Source organism: Mobula hypostoma, chromosome 7, assembly GCF_963921235.1.
Source record: "Mobula hypostoma chromosome 7, sMobHyp1.1, whole genome shotgun sequence".
Taxonomy (NCBI): domain Eukaryota; kingdom Metazoa; phylum Chordata; class Chondrichthyes; order Myliobatiformes; family Myliobatidae; genus Mobula; species Mobula hypostoma.
This window is the reverse complement of record NC_086103.1, coordinates 26,445,128-26,460,656: the sequence shown is the minus strand read 5'-3', so window position 1 is coordinate 26,460,656 and position 15,529 is coordinate 26,445,128. Positions and strand designations below refer to the sequence as shown.

At 39.1% G+C, this 15,529-nt stretch overlaps 1 protein-coding gene across 1 annotated transcript in view; it reads right to left on the bottom strand.

Annotated features, from left to right (window-relative positions):
• LOC134349198 (teneurin-2-like) overlaps positions 1-15,529 on the bottom strand; it is a 3,136,038-nt gene that overhangs the window by 2,620,649 nt on the left and 499,860 nt on the right. The window contains exon 5 of the mRNA XM_063053178.1: positions 10,788-10,832. The gene's annotated coding sequence lies outside the window, so the exon portion shown is untranslated. The remainder of the gene's footprint in view (positions 1-10,787; positions 10,833-15,529) is intronic.

Below are 15,529 nucleotides of genomic sequence, written 5' to 3'. Positions count from 1 at the left end.
CCCCCTTGCGTTTTGAAGTCGCCCATTACAATTGTGTCATTACCCTTGTTACATGCCCTTTCCAGCTCCCTTTGCAATCTTGGCTACTATTTGGAGGCCTATATATGATTCCCAGAATGTTTTTCTTCTACTTTTGCATTTTCATAACTCCACCCACAAGGATTAAACATTCTCTGACCCTATGTCACCTCTTTCTAAAGATGTAACAGGTACTAACAGAGCCACACCACCACATATGACTTTGTGCCTGTCCTTTCAATACAAAGTATATCCTTTGATGATAAGCTCCCAACTAAGGTCTTCTTTCTGCCACAACTCAGTGATGCCCACAACATCATACCCACCAATCTCTAATTGTGCCCCAAGTTCGTCCACCTTATTCCGAACGCTACATGTATTTCAATACAACACCTTCAGTCCTACACTCTTTGCCCTTTTGAATTTTTCTTCTGTGGTACAATTTAACTCTTTACTCTGTCTGCATTTGAACTCAGTCATTGGCTTGTTCTTCTTTATATTTATGTCACATCTATCATCTACTTGTAAACCTGTTGGATCATCCTCAGTATCATCCTGATTCTTATTCTGCTGCCATATTAGCTTAAACCACTCGCAACAGCTCTATTAAACCTGCTCGGAAGAATATTGGTCGCCCTTAGATTCAAGTGCTATCCGTTCCTTTTGTACAGGTCACACCTGCCCCAGAAGAGGTCTCAATTATCCAGAAAACTGAATCGCAGCCCCCCCACTCCAATTCTTCAACCATACATTTATCTGCCACCTCATTCTATTCCTATGGTCACTGTAGTGTGGGACAGGCAGCAATTCTGAGATTACTACCCTTGAGGTCCTGCTTCTCAGCATCCTTCCTAACTACCTGTATTCTTTTTTCAGGACCTCCTGTGGCTCAGACGGGTAGGAAACTGAAGAGGATGGCAGTAGTAATGGAGGATTGTATTGTCAAGGGGACAGATAGGCGATTGTGTGGATGTGAAAAGGAAACATGAATGATAGTTTGCCTCCTAGGTGCTAGGATCTGCAATGTTTCTGAACACGTCCACAATATCCTGAAAAGGGGGAAAAGGAAAGAAGTTGTGGTACCTATTGGTACCAAAAACATAGGTAGAAAAAGGAAGGAGGTCCTAAAAATAAAGAACGTCCCTGTGAAGGTGTTTGAGAAGAGGAGGAGGGATGGGTGGAAAGGAAAGACTGAAGCAGACAATCCAAGATGCAATAATCTCCTCAGAATGCTGGGATGAGGAGAAGATGTGCCTGATGCATTTCCAACTTTTACTGAAAGCTTCCTGCAATTTGTGTTTTACTTCCAGAGATAAATTTTCACCTGACACCGGCTGCTTTGCCCACTGTGCAAGCAATGCTGCTGCAGTTAAGAACTGAACGCCAGAGGGCAGGCACAATGAACAACTGCTTCCCGCTTGTCAACTAGTTAACAAATTCAAAATACCTTTTTGCCAGACTTCATGGATGGATTTGGAATGAGATTAAATGGGTGGAATTTATTTCACTTTGCTAGATAGTAGGGCCTTCAAATGCAAATATTTTGCAGAACTGCTGGAACACACAAGGTGCTTCAAGATGCTTCAATAAGTTAAAGGATTTAGTCGGAAGTTTTGAACACAAAGCGCTGTTTTTCACACCAATATTCATATGAAAATTGACTTTCTCCAAAGTGGAATTTGTTTCCACTTTTTAGTTGGGTTTTAATTGCACTGCCAGCATCACAATTTAAAGGAACCTTCCTTAGCACATTTCAAGTTTAGCATCAGGAACCTCACTCTGGTTCTTTCCTTTTTGCTTCTTACTTCATGTCTTTTAGGTCCCCCGAGCTTTCTTCATTATTCTAAAGTTTCCTGAAACACCGATTCTTTCCCATTATAATGCAGACATTCCCACTCTGAAACCCCTGGCCCCGGCAACCTGAACTAATACCAGCCCCGGCTACTAGTTTTGGATCTCAGCCAATGCTCACTGTTATCAATCTTGTAGCCCAACCTGTCCAGCTGACCCCCATCTAACCAGAGAACATAGAACAGTAGGGCACAGGAACTGGCCCTTTGGCCCACAATGTTGTGCTGAACTAATTAAATTAGCAGTCAAATACTCAATTAAACTAATCTCTTCTGCCGATGCAATGTACATAACCTTCCATTTCCTCCATATTCCTTTGCCTGTCTACAAGCCTCTTGATTTTTTTCTTTGGCATTTGTCACCACCACCACCATCACCACCTCATGCAGGGCATTCCATGTCTCCAGTCTCTATAAAAAAAATTGCTTAGTACATTTCTTTCCAACTTTCTTTTGATATACCTTCTGGTATTAGATACTTCAAATCTGTTAAAAATAACTCGGATATCTATGCCTCTTGTAATCTTACAAACCTCTATCAGAACTCTCTTTAGTCTTCACCACTTGAGAGAAAGCAACGCAAGTTTAACCAACCTCTCCTTATAGCACATGCCCTCTAATTCAGACAGTATCCTTATTAACCTTTACTGCAAATTGACATCCTGCCTTTCATGAGGCAACGAGAGATGAATACAATACTCCAAATGCAGCCAAACACGAGTATTATAAAATTGCAATATAAATTCCTAACTCTTTAACTTCGGTTCCTCAACTAATAAAGGGAAGCATGCCATATGCCTTCTTTACCACCCTATCAACTTGTGTAGCCACCTTCAGAGAGAAAGTGGTCAGTTCCTATCCTCAATGTGCTCTGACCTCTGCCCTGACCATAACCTCCCTAGAGCTGGAGCCAACATTAGCCTAGACTTACTTGTTTTCCCTTGGTTGTCCTGGGCTTCAGTCACTAAAGAATTTTAATTCAGCCAGCTCACCTCAAAGACAAACTATGGATGTTTAAGCCATGGATATATTGGTGTATCTGGTGAGTGAAACAATCATTTTTGTATGGTTAGAGGCAGATCAAATTAAAATGTGCAGCAATTAACCTGCTGCTGACAAGCCAAGTGTTTTTTTCGTTATTTATTTTAGTTTTTAGTGTATTTTTAAATGTATACCTTTTCAATGTATTTAGCTGATGAGATCTCATCAATCTGTCCATCCTGACCACAGTGGTGTGTGTAGGCATGTCTGTGATCAGTGCTCCTATTGTCCATTGGCTGTCCATGATTTATGTTCTTTTAAATAGCCCAAACCTCCCAGAGGAAGGCATTCCTTTGCACAAGCTTCCAAGAGAAAGGCTGAAAATGTCCTGAAGCCAATGTGAAAAGACTCACTTTTACATAGTACTGGCAATCGAGCACTCTCTGTGGGGTCAGTTCCTAATGAACAGATACTTGTTAGTAAATGGCATGTCAAAGAATATGGAGGCAAGCAGGTATATGGTGTGAAGTCACATATAATCTGTGATCTCATTCTGCGGCTCAGCAGGCTTAGATGCTGAATGGCTTTCAGCCACCACTGTGTTTCGATTTCAGCTACTTATATTCAGAGAAACACAATTCTGAAATTATCCTGACGTTAGTGAACTAGTACTGTAACCTCTTAATTATTTAACTCTTTCTAAAATTATGTGCAAAATCAATCTTCAGGTCCTGCAAACTAGTAGTTACTTATTGATTCACCTCTTTGTCAACTGATTCATCATTTGTCAGGAAAGGGATCATTCCTTTGCACAGTAATATGTAGAGATCTTGATGGATGTAAACAATAACAATCTCAACTGAATGATGGTTGCATACTTTCAGGATTATCCCCTGGTAGCCTTGATGAATATTCTTGTTAGATATAAATACATATATTCCAGAGGATTGTGCTCATCCATTGACAGTATAATTTCAATGCTCTTATCAAATTACTGAACAGCGTCAATGTCCCAAATGATAGACTCTCATTGTGATCACTGTACTTTATCTCTACTCCAGCTTTCTTCAATATGATATTTGGATGACTTCATCAAACTCTGCCAAAGTCTTTCCTTTATTCATTGGTCTTTGCTCATATCCATCCTTCCCTTTTGGAAGGTCCCTTATGCTATGCACCCCTCTCCCTACATTGCGAAGAATGTTTTCAACAGCCTTGGAGAATTCCTGTCTCCTTCACCTCTTGAGGTCTTCTCATACCACTGTCTATCATAAATATTTTTTACCCACATCTCCATATTTACCATTGCTTAATTTGGCAAAGTGGGTAAGTCTGAGTGGCAGCATTCTATGAACTAAGTTTCCCCTCAGAATCCCTTAAATATTTCGCCTTTCATCCTAAAGCTATGGACTCTAGTTCTAGTTTCATCCAACCTGAGTGGAAAAGCCTGCATGCCTTCACCTTGTCTGTACAACTCATTATTTTGTAAACCTCTATAAGATCTCCGCTCATTCTCCTGCACTCCAATCAATAAAGTCCTCACCTATTCAGTCTTTTCCTGTAAATCAGACCTCAAGTCATGGCAACATCATTGCAAGTTTTCTCTGGCCTCTTTCAAGCTTATTGATATCTGTTCTGTAGGTAGGTGACCAGAGATGCACACAATACTATGAATGTCTTGTACAACTTCAACATAACTTCCCAAATCCTGTACTCAAATTTCCTGATTTATAAAGACCAATGTGTTAAAAGCTCTCAAAAGTAAAAACTAAAGTATGTAAAGAAAGCTTTAGTTGCTTCAAAGAAACCTCCTTTGTTGGTGCTTATAATGAGGCCTCCGTCAGTCAGAGTTGACCGTGGATATTGCATCCGAGCTGTCAAGGGATGCAGGCTTGGAAAATACAATATGGAGAGAAAGTTGTTGCCCATGTAGCAAGCTCTCCCACTCCATGCATCTGATGAACTCAAAGGAACAACAGAGACTGATACAATTTGGTACCAGCAGTGTCACTGGAGATGCCAGTCTGCATTGAATTCAATGTTGGACTGCCTTAGACAGCTCTGGAGTTTTCCCTTGGGGTTTACTCCCGAAGTCTTCCCAGGAGTGGGTATCGATGCAAGGCAGCGGAGGTTTGAGATCAGAGTTTTCCATCTCCTAGATGAGCTGCCAAGCACAGCTGATGATCCCCATCAACCCAAAGTGACTGGTTTTATGGCACCAGTAACCCACCTTTGACCCTTTTCCTGTCAGTAGAAACAGTTCCGTTGAGCTTAGTAGCAAAGCCTCACGTGAAGGCCAGGAGCTGGACTTGGTTGTCAGAGGCTATTTGAGGCGCATACCATTGGGAGCATTTAACAATCTCGTAATGTGGTAAAGAAATTATTATGACCACTATATATGACATGACCCAGTGTAAGCAAAGTGTCTGTAAGTGAAATTCTTGCAGTCTTAACTAGCCTTTGATATTTACCTTTACTGGATTATATTGTGAGTGAGTGAGTGAGTGTGCGCGGGTGCGTGAGTGTGTGCGTGAGTGTGTGCGTGATCGTGATCTTTAATGACCATGTGAGATCATGTGAAAGTTAGGCTGTTTGTAACATATAACAGCATACTCAAGGGGCAACTAGAACACTAGAACAATGGAATTTAAGGGTTGACTTGCTTTTGGACCCCTTGGAGTATGATAACATAATGATAGTCAAGCACTCTTGAGATTTACAGCAACATCTTAGAAAGTTTCCAATAGATTTTCATAAATATTAAACTAATTCTATTTTTATTGGTTCCTGGAATAATCCTGTCATCTTTGGATAAATATCACAGTTGCATAAATAAACATTCCCCCATGCCTCTGACTCTGAACAGTAAATAAACTGATAATTACTTTAATAAAATTCTATTTTTATTTTCAAGCAACAAAAATAAGGTTGCAGTTGATAGTTCTTTTGGAAAACAAAAATTGAAGGGAAAGTATTTTACAACAAATAACCATAACATGCATAATTGTCAGACTTTTTGCTCATCTTAATCACACTAACTTGCATTTCCTCACCTCAAATGAAAAACTTAAATAGACAAATTTAGTGCTAAAATTGATAATCATCATGTTCTTTTTTTGTAACAGTCCGAAGTATATACACTGAAACTTCTAACTGTGTGAAACACTACTAAAAAACTTGACTACTCAAGTTCTAAATAAATCAATTGATATTTTTAAGAATGCAAGAAATGGAAGTAGGAGACCAGTCCTGCTCCACTTTTCAAGTTGAAGTTTATTGCCATTCGGCCATACATCTATATACTGCTAAATAAAAGACCGTTCCTCAAGGATCAAGGTGTGAAATAGCACATATATCATATACGCAATATAAAATAATATTAATCTATAATCTTAATAGATAAAAATATTCCGTAGATGTACAAGTTGACATAAAATGCACACACAACATACTGTTAAATATGCAGCAGTATAGTGCTCCTGGCATTGTCAGAGATATTGTGTACTGCGTGGTCTCTTAGCCTGAGGGAAGAACCTGTTCCTAAGTCTAACCTACCTTGTTTTTATAACGTCTGTACCGTCTGCCTGATGACAGGAGGTCAAAGAGACTGTGGGACAGATGGGAGGGGTTCTTTACAATGCTGTGCATTGGTGTATATCCCGGATGGGGATGGAAAAAACCCCAATGATTCTCTCAGAAGTCCTCTCAGTCCATTGTATGGTGATGTTAAGAATCCTGATTTCTCTGCTTGAGGAAACTTTATAGTAGGAACACATCACGAGGGCATCCCTCTATGAAGCTTTCGATTAGATCTCTACTCATTAGTCTAAACCTGAAACAGAATCTCAGGAAATGATTGGTAAATTAAGTTTATCTAATTTGGTTACGTAAGCTCTCTATGAGTTGTTTCCTACTTGTTCATTCTTTATTTCTTGCAATACACAATTTTAAACCTTGGTTTTAATTTGTTGATTGGCCCTGCCATTAGTTAGGCACTGCTCAGTATTGTTAAATCAAATTATCTGGTCATAGAATGTTGCTTGTGGGAATTTGCTGTGCTCAATCAGCTACTGTATTTTGACATTACAATAGAATCTAATGTGGCAACACATTTCCTAGATAAGTACTCAAGGAATTCTAAAAAGTGTAATATAAATGCAAGCTGTTTTCAGGATTTGCTGTCTCAAAATTTCAGCACATTCATAAGGAATAGCAGGTTATCTGAAAGATATGAGATTCATTGTACCAACATCTTCCTTTCAAACTTGATATCAATGTTTTAAAATATTAGCATTTATGGCAGAGGAGTGAAAATAATGGTTTATCTCTATTATGAGAAAGAGTTTCATTTCTGAATTATTATTCTATCAACTAAAATAGCAGGCAGCCTATAAATGACAAGACAAGCTTGATATTTTACCTAAGGGAAAATTAACTGCAAGCTTCACAACACAGACATCTTACATAATTTTACATAAATATTTGATTATTTCAAAGGAAGGTGGAATTAAAAAAAATAAGAGGTGGTGAGTCTATAAATTAGTGTTGCAACTCATCTTACAGAGCAAAAAATACATCTATCTGTCCCACTTCGCATTGTGAGATCCCAGACATAGTGCAGGATGCAGAAGTTCCATATACTGTAGGTCAATGAGGAGAATTGAGTTGAAAAGGAACCGTGAACTTGCCACCAAATTTTCAGTCTGTAGATAAAGATTGAGGGTTCATATCTGATTTGCAAACTCTTTTTCTTTATAACCACCACAGCAATCAACAGGCTCCTGTCAATGTTTAACTTGTGAATAATAGCAAATTTGTCATCATAAGGCAGAATGGGAAGTTTAGCTACGTAATTTCAAGATTCATGTGTAGCCAAAATAGAGACCATATAATTTGCAGCCAAGATAGAAACCATATCTGTGCTGTTGTTTCTATTGCAATAAAAACCTTTGGGTTTGATAAATTGGTAAATAAGGTACATCAATGTATTGTTGTCACATATACCAAGGTAAAGTGAAAACTTTGTTTTGCATGTTATCCATACAGATTATTTTATTTCAAGAGTACATTGGGGTAGTTAGCGTAAGGGAAAACAATAAAAGAATGCAGAAGTTACAGTGAAAGTGCAATGCAGGCAGGCAATAAGGTACGAGGCCGTAAGGAAAAGTGTCTGAAGTGGGTGGGATATCTGATTATGGCAGTTGCTCATTCAAGGCAGCGAGAAGTGCAGACGGATTTAGTTATCTGAGGAGATGCTAGAGAACTCAGAGAGTATATTTCATTGTTAAAGTGCTTTTCTCATGTAGTAAGTAATAATGCAATCAGTTTTGTGTTTGTTGTTTAGAACAATTGTGAACAAAGATGAGACAGAGCAAAGCTGAAAAATAAAGGGAGGTGAATACATTGAGGTATGAGGAATCGTACTCTGCTCTGCCATTTCATCATGGTTGATTTATTTTCCCTCTCAACCCCATTCTCCTAACTTCTCCCATAACTTTTGATGCCCTTACTAATCAAGAATCTATCAAACTCCACTTTAAGTATACCCACTGCACTGACCTCCACAGTCATCTGTGGGAATGAATTCCACAGATTCACCACCCTCTGGATAAAGAACTTCCTCTTCACCTCTCTTCTAAAGAGATGTCATTGCATTCTGAGGCTGTGCCTTCTGGCCCTAGAATCCTCCACATCTACTCTATCTTGGCCTTTTAATACTTGATAGGTTTCAATGAGATTGGCACCCCCCCTCATTCATATAAACTCCAGCGAGTACAAGCTCAGAGCCATCAAATGCTCCTCACATGTTAACCCCTTCATCCCCAGGATTATTCTTGTGATACTCCTCTTTGTTGACTCTCACCCTTCTTAAAGAGTGGAGTGATATTTGCAAATTTCCAGTCCTCCAGAACCATTCCAAACCAGCCAAAGGAGCAGATATCTTGAGATATTTTGGAAAGATTTGAAAGCAACAGAGTTTTTGTTGTGGGTAACTTAAACTTCCTCAACACTGAATGGGACCTTCTTAGAGCCAAAGGCTTAGGTGGGTAGTATTACGTAAGTGCGTCTAAAAAGGTTCCTTGAATCGATATGTTGATAACCTAAACACAGAAGGGACTATACTAGATGTTGTAAATGAGCCTGGGAGATGATAGGAGTTTTCGTGGGAGAGCATTTTGGGAAAAGTAATAATAACTCCATAAGTTTTCAGAATGATTTCACTACTTTTTAAATTTCTTTTTTTCGCACTAATTTATTTAATAGACTTATTTATTTATTGATTGATTGATTGATTGATTGATTGTATTTTTGGGTTTTTTTTCCTCTATTTATTTATCATGTACTTCATTGTACTGCTGACATAAAGTTAACACATTTGACCTCATATGCTGGTGATATTAAATCTGATTCTGATTCTGAAAAAAAGTAGGTTAATATAAATTGGTGCATGGACTTTGGTGAAGCATTCAACAAGATCCCTCATGCTAGGCTGAATAAGGTACATGGAATCCAAGGAGATCTGGTTGATTGGATTTGCAATTTACATGTAGAGCACTATATATATATAAACTTGTGCGCACAAAAGACTGCAAATGCTGGAATCCAGAGCAACAAGCAATCTGCTGGAGGAATTCAGCAGGTTGAACAGCAGCTATTGGATGAAAAGGAATTGTCGATGCTTCTGGTTGAAAACCTGCATCATCATTAAGTCCTGAGCTGGGTTTTGAGTGTTTATATCAGTGGGGTGATTAGTAAGTCCTGAGCTGGGTTTAGTGTGTTTTTTTCTCTGGATGAAAATACAGTGGGGTGATTAGTAAGTCTGTAGACAACACAAGGACTGGCATAGTTGTGGATAGCAAGGAAGGTGCAGCAGGATCTGTTGGAAATATTGGTGGAGAAGTCTAAAACTAGAATGCATTGGTTTAAGTTATGAAGGGTAAGGTTTAATGGAGATCTCAGGGACAAGGTATTCAGACAGAAAGTGGTAGGTGTGTGAAACAAGTAGCCAGATCAGATGATGGAGGTAGGAATAATTACAATGTTTAAGAAACATTTGGAAAGGTACATGGACAGAAAACGTAAAGAGCAGGGGTTCCCAATCTTTATTATGCCATGGAGCAATGCTGTTAATCAAAGGTTCCATGGACCCCAGGTTGGGAAACCCTGCTTTAGAGGGATATGGGCCAAACATAAGCAAAAGAGATCTGCAGAGACAGGATCTTAGTCATCATGAATGAGTTGGGCTGAAGGGATTTTTCTAAGCTGTATTACTTAATGAATCTATTTGTACCTGAAAGACTCTTAAACGGCACTTGGGATTGTAGGCATTTTGAATTTAAAGGTTCTTTGCTTTGAAAAAATTTTGAAAACCTTTTGAAAAAATCAGTGCGAATGTGTATCTACTGCTTTGTCTGTGGTGCTTTGTCTGACCCACTCGGGCCAATCTTCAAGAAGGGAACACCACTTGATTAATGAAACTTGGCTGAGGCAGGGGAGGGGCTCAGCTTAGTCTGGTCAGTCAGAACTTGGGAGACTAACACTGCTTCCTAATACTTTTTATTGACCGGTGTTGGAAAGTGTGTGTGGATATTAAGTGATCCAAGATTAAACCAGGCTGGAATACCTTTCAAGAAGGAATAATATGTCCATACTTATTGATGAAGTCTAGTTTCTAGCCAAGAAGTCTGATTGTATTCTCTGAGACAATTATGGCACCAGTGCACACACAGGCAAAGAGACACAGTTAGGGAGAAGTTTTTTTTTAATTTTTCACCAACCCTATTCTGTCCAAGCACAGTTTTTCGCATAGAGTCAGTAAGTGACAGACGTCTTAGTTGCAGACAGCACCGACTATAGCAACTACTGTGTATTCTGATTCCTTGGAGATAAAATTATAAATTAATCATAATTCTGGTTTCATCATGTAACATTACTCACCATATAATGTTGGATTCAACTTCACAGTTTTCACTGTGTCTCACCCTGCAAGAAAATGAGAGATTTATTGTCAATCAAGGTTTGAGCCATCGCAGCACAATGAAAGATAAAAATGGTGGAGGATGTGGTGAAAGGTCATTAACAGCAGATGGATGGCTAACACCTTTCCAAAAAGGTGCTTCATAATCAGACATGCTCACTGCAGGATACCTGAAAGAAAACTGCCAAGGAAACAAAAATCCATTGCCTCAGAAAGGATTCTAGCAGGCTTTGAAACAGACAGAAACAGGCACCAATTATTCTTCAGCTCGACATGAATTTAAGCAATTATGAGAATGCTGCATCTCTTCTGCTCTCAGATATTAGGGAAATTGATCTCATTCTAGGTTGGCAAGTGAACGAAAAGCAGAAGCTTCAAACCTCTACCATGGAAACACTTATTTTTACTAATTGCCTGCTTTATCTGATTCATTCTCAAATTATTGACTACATCACATGTGCATATGTACCCTTAGTAATTCCTTCTTCTCTATTAAGATACATGATGTGGTTCAAAAATCACAAATTACTACACCATGTCCTCTTGTAAATAGTGCAAATAATGTCACAGGAAAACAACTTAGTGCATTGGACAGTGAGTATCCAGTGAAGAATTATTTGTTAATAAAATAATACTGTTACTTCACAACATCTTATTCATCCAGACTCAGCATGAGGACAAGTGTGTTGACATGTTCTCCCTTTAGCGATCAAGCCCTTTTCATATCCCCAGGATGTTGCACTCATTTTGAAAGCACTGTTTAGAGGACAAGCAAAATAAATTTGTCTTAAAGTCATTCCAATGGCAGAATATATTAGCAACAAAAAAGTAAAATGTTTATGGAGCAGGCAGAGCTGAAATGACCTTTAAACTCTGCTAGGTCAATAGGTTGAGTGACAAGCTACTTTTATTCATCGGTCTCATTTAAGTGAAGCATGCATTCAAAGGCCACTTCATTAGGTAACTCCTGTACCTAATAAAATGGCCAGTCAGTGTATGTTCATGGTATGCTTTAGCCTATCCACTTCATGGTTGACATGTTGTGCATTCAGAGATGCTTTCTTGCACAACACTGTTGTAAAACACATGGTTATTTGAGTTATTGCTGCCTTCCTGTCAGCTTGAACCAACCACGGACCTCTCTCATTAACAAGATGTTTTCACCAACAGAACTGCTGCTCATTCGATGTGTTTTTGTTTTTCACACCATTCTCTGTAAACTCAAGAGACTGTTGTGTGTGAAAACACCAGGAGAGCAGCCGTTTCTGAGATACGCAAACCATCCTGTCTGGCACCAACAATCATTCCATGGTCGAAGTCACTTAGATCACATTTCTTCCTCATTCTGATATTTGGTCTGAATAGCAACTGAACCTCTTGATTGTATCTGCATGTGTTCATGCATTGAGATACTGCCAAATGAGTGGCTGACTAGATATTTGCTTTAATAAGCAGGTGTAAAGGTGTATCTAATAAAGTGACCAACGAGTATAATCTTTAACAGCATTTTTTAAAAAAGAGGAAAGAGTAGGTTAAGCAGGTTTTGTGTCAAATCTTCAGAAAGTCATCAGTTTGATGCCCAAGCTAATTTAAACTCACTGGGCTCGTTTGGATCTGAGGCCTGCCATTGGACTGTAACAGATGAGATACAATTGCTGGTTGATCTTGTTCTAGTTGGAGTCAAGGACTGGATTAGGTATAGGAACACAAAAGCTTTGTATGTAGGCACAGGATCTACTTAAGAAGACAAAAAGAATGTTCATCTTTACTGCATCAAAGACAGAATACAAAAGTAAATGCGTTTTGTTTGGTATTGGCTAAGTCTATGTAATTTAGGTTTCTCTGTGACTCAGTTGGGGAATGATTGCTGAGGAGGTCAAAACTTTCCTCATGAAACTGGTTTTACGTTCAGATTCAATATTTATTGATCACATGTACATGGAAACATACTATGAAATGTGTCATTTGCATTAACAGCAAGGGATATGCCTGGGGTAGCCCACAAGTTTCACCACACATTCTGACACCAGGATAGCATGCCCACAATACTCTGCAGCAGCACAAAACAGAACACAATAAACAACAAAACATAAGCCTTTTTTCTCCCTCTCATCCACCCATGAACACGGACATGGACACATGGTGGCAAATCTTGCCCATATAAAGGAAAATTTCAGTGTTTCTCTGCCTTTAAACTCCCTTTCTAAATGCATGACCCTGCTGATACCCTCTACCTGAAGGATGGGACAATCCCTCTGGTTGCAGCTGCCATATGCTATGCCTTGAACTTATACTGCTGTCTGCCTTCCAACATTTCTTTCCTAGTTGTTGGTTTGGCAAGTGACTAAGCTACAAAGATTTTCATGGTCAGAGAAGACTTACCACTGGATTTGAAAAATTGACCTATTCTCTTTTGATAGATGCAGCCCGAGCTGCTGCACAATTCCTACTTTTGTTTGAGTGATGTAGCCAAACCTTCAGAGCTGAATCTGTGTAACTAGGATGGTGCACTTGGTAATGTTGAGCTGGGAGAAGATGCAGGCATTGGCTTGTTCTTCCTACTGGTAAGCTGGAGCAAACCAAACTGCTGGACAAACTCAGCAGGTCAGGCAGGATCTGTGGGGTAGAGGGATAGTTGACATTTGAGCCTCCACCTGAAACATCAAGTTTTTTTTAAAAGCAGGACAGGCATGTGTTCTTCAGAAGGGAATACAAGATTGACTTTAAAAAAAAAGGCTGGGAAATGGAGCAATTGATGGGTTCATCAAGAGTGAGTAGTGTGGGATAATAATCATTTTTAAAAAAGCAGAAACATTGCTTGGGTTTAACTGGAAGAGAGTGCAAGAAGCTTCAGAAAAGTGGCAAGCATTTGGTTTTTGTGAGTATAAAGAACCAGAATTGTCACTGCGGACATTAAGATTATTGCACGACCTTGAAGTGGAAGACAAAAAGCTGCTTGTAAAAGTAGATGCAAATACCAAAGCCCAGCTAGACAAATGGAATGCCAAAAAGAATAGAGTCAATCAAAATACAACAGAGGATTCGTCAGATGATGATGTGGTTGCGGAAACAAAAAGGGCAGATCAGATCATAAAGGGCGCAATAGAAGGATTAATAAGAGAATACTCCGGTGAAAGAAATGGATCTTCCCAAGATCAAGATTCACAACCTAGAAGAATAAAAAAGAAAGGAGAAGAAATTTGTCCAGAGCTGTCAAAACCACTTCCTGCAGTCTCAGAGTCAACCCCAACAATCACCATAGAGGAGGCCCCAGAAACTGAGATAGTTTTCACAGCCACAGGTCTCAGCTGCCAAGCAGAGGGATCCCCCTCGTCAGGAAAGACATTATCCCACTTGAGTAAGAAAGCCTCCACAGCGAGGAAATCTTTCAGCCTTAATAGACAATTTAAAATTTACGTTGCTGTCCATGTCTGTTTATAGTAGTCGCGTCTTTCATCCGAACAACATAACCGCTCCATCTTAATTGATTTTTGATGACGTAAGCTTCAATGCTTGTTGTTTGTTCAGATGAAAGGCAAACGTCTGCCGAAGCAAATCTTCTACTCCCATCTTAAAGAAGGCAAACATAAAGGAGGCGGACAACAGAAGAGATCCAAAGACGTCTTAAAAGCCAACATGAAGAAATGTAATATCAACATCAACAATTGGGAAACCAATGCCAAGGACAGGAAACTCTGGCAAGCCATCATCCAAGAAGGAACAGCAACTTTCGAAGCCAACAGATGTGCAGAATTAGAAGAAAAGAGAAGAAAATGGAAAGAGAGGCAGCAACAACCAAAGCCCTATCTGCCATCTGGAACTACCTGTCCTGAATGCGGAAGAACTTTCAAAGCCAAGATTGGACTCATAAGCCACTTGAGAGCCCATAAATAGATCAACAGAACGACGACCATCATCCTCGACCTCGAGGGATAGCCACAACAATGATAGTAGTTGCATTATATAGTATACTGTGTATTTAGCTGAGATGCAATCTCTACTGAGTTGGAGTTTATAGCTAAGCAGACAGGAGTGTTGTGTATTTAATATTTCAATAATATTTGAATCATCTTGTGTGTGTATATATATATAAAATTTGATGAAGCATTTTTGTTTGTTTAAATAATTCATTACAGGCTATATGTATAAATACGTGATTTGCATATGTCATCACGCTACCAAGTGACATGTGCATGCCTTGCTTAAAGTAAACTCAAAGTTAGACCTACATTTTGGACTCTCAAGTCTTTGTTTGAATTAGTTTAATCTTCTGAAGTTACAAAAAAAAACCCCATCCTCATCACCATTGTTATGTTCTGCAACTTCAAAACAAGATTACTCAAATATTATTAAAATGTTAAATACACAACAGTTTTGTTGTTGCTGCTGCTTGTGTTCTGCCGAGCATCGTGGGCATGCTATGTTCACGCTAGAATGTGTGGTGACACTTGCGGGTTGCCCCCACCACATCCGTGGGTGTATTGGCTGTTAATGCAAATTAAACATTTCACTGTATGTTTCAATGTACATGTGATAAATAAAGCTGAATCTGAAACTGAACTGATGGAAGTGTTTGCATATATCAGAGAAAGGGCCAGTTTCTCCACGAGTTGTATCAGTATCTCTGGGGCATTGCATCATTCTCAGAATAATGAATTGCTGCCAATTATAAATTATATCCTTTCACCTGTTTAAGTGAGTC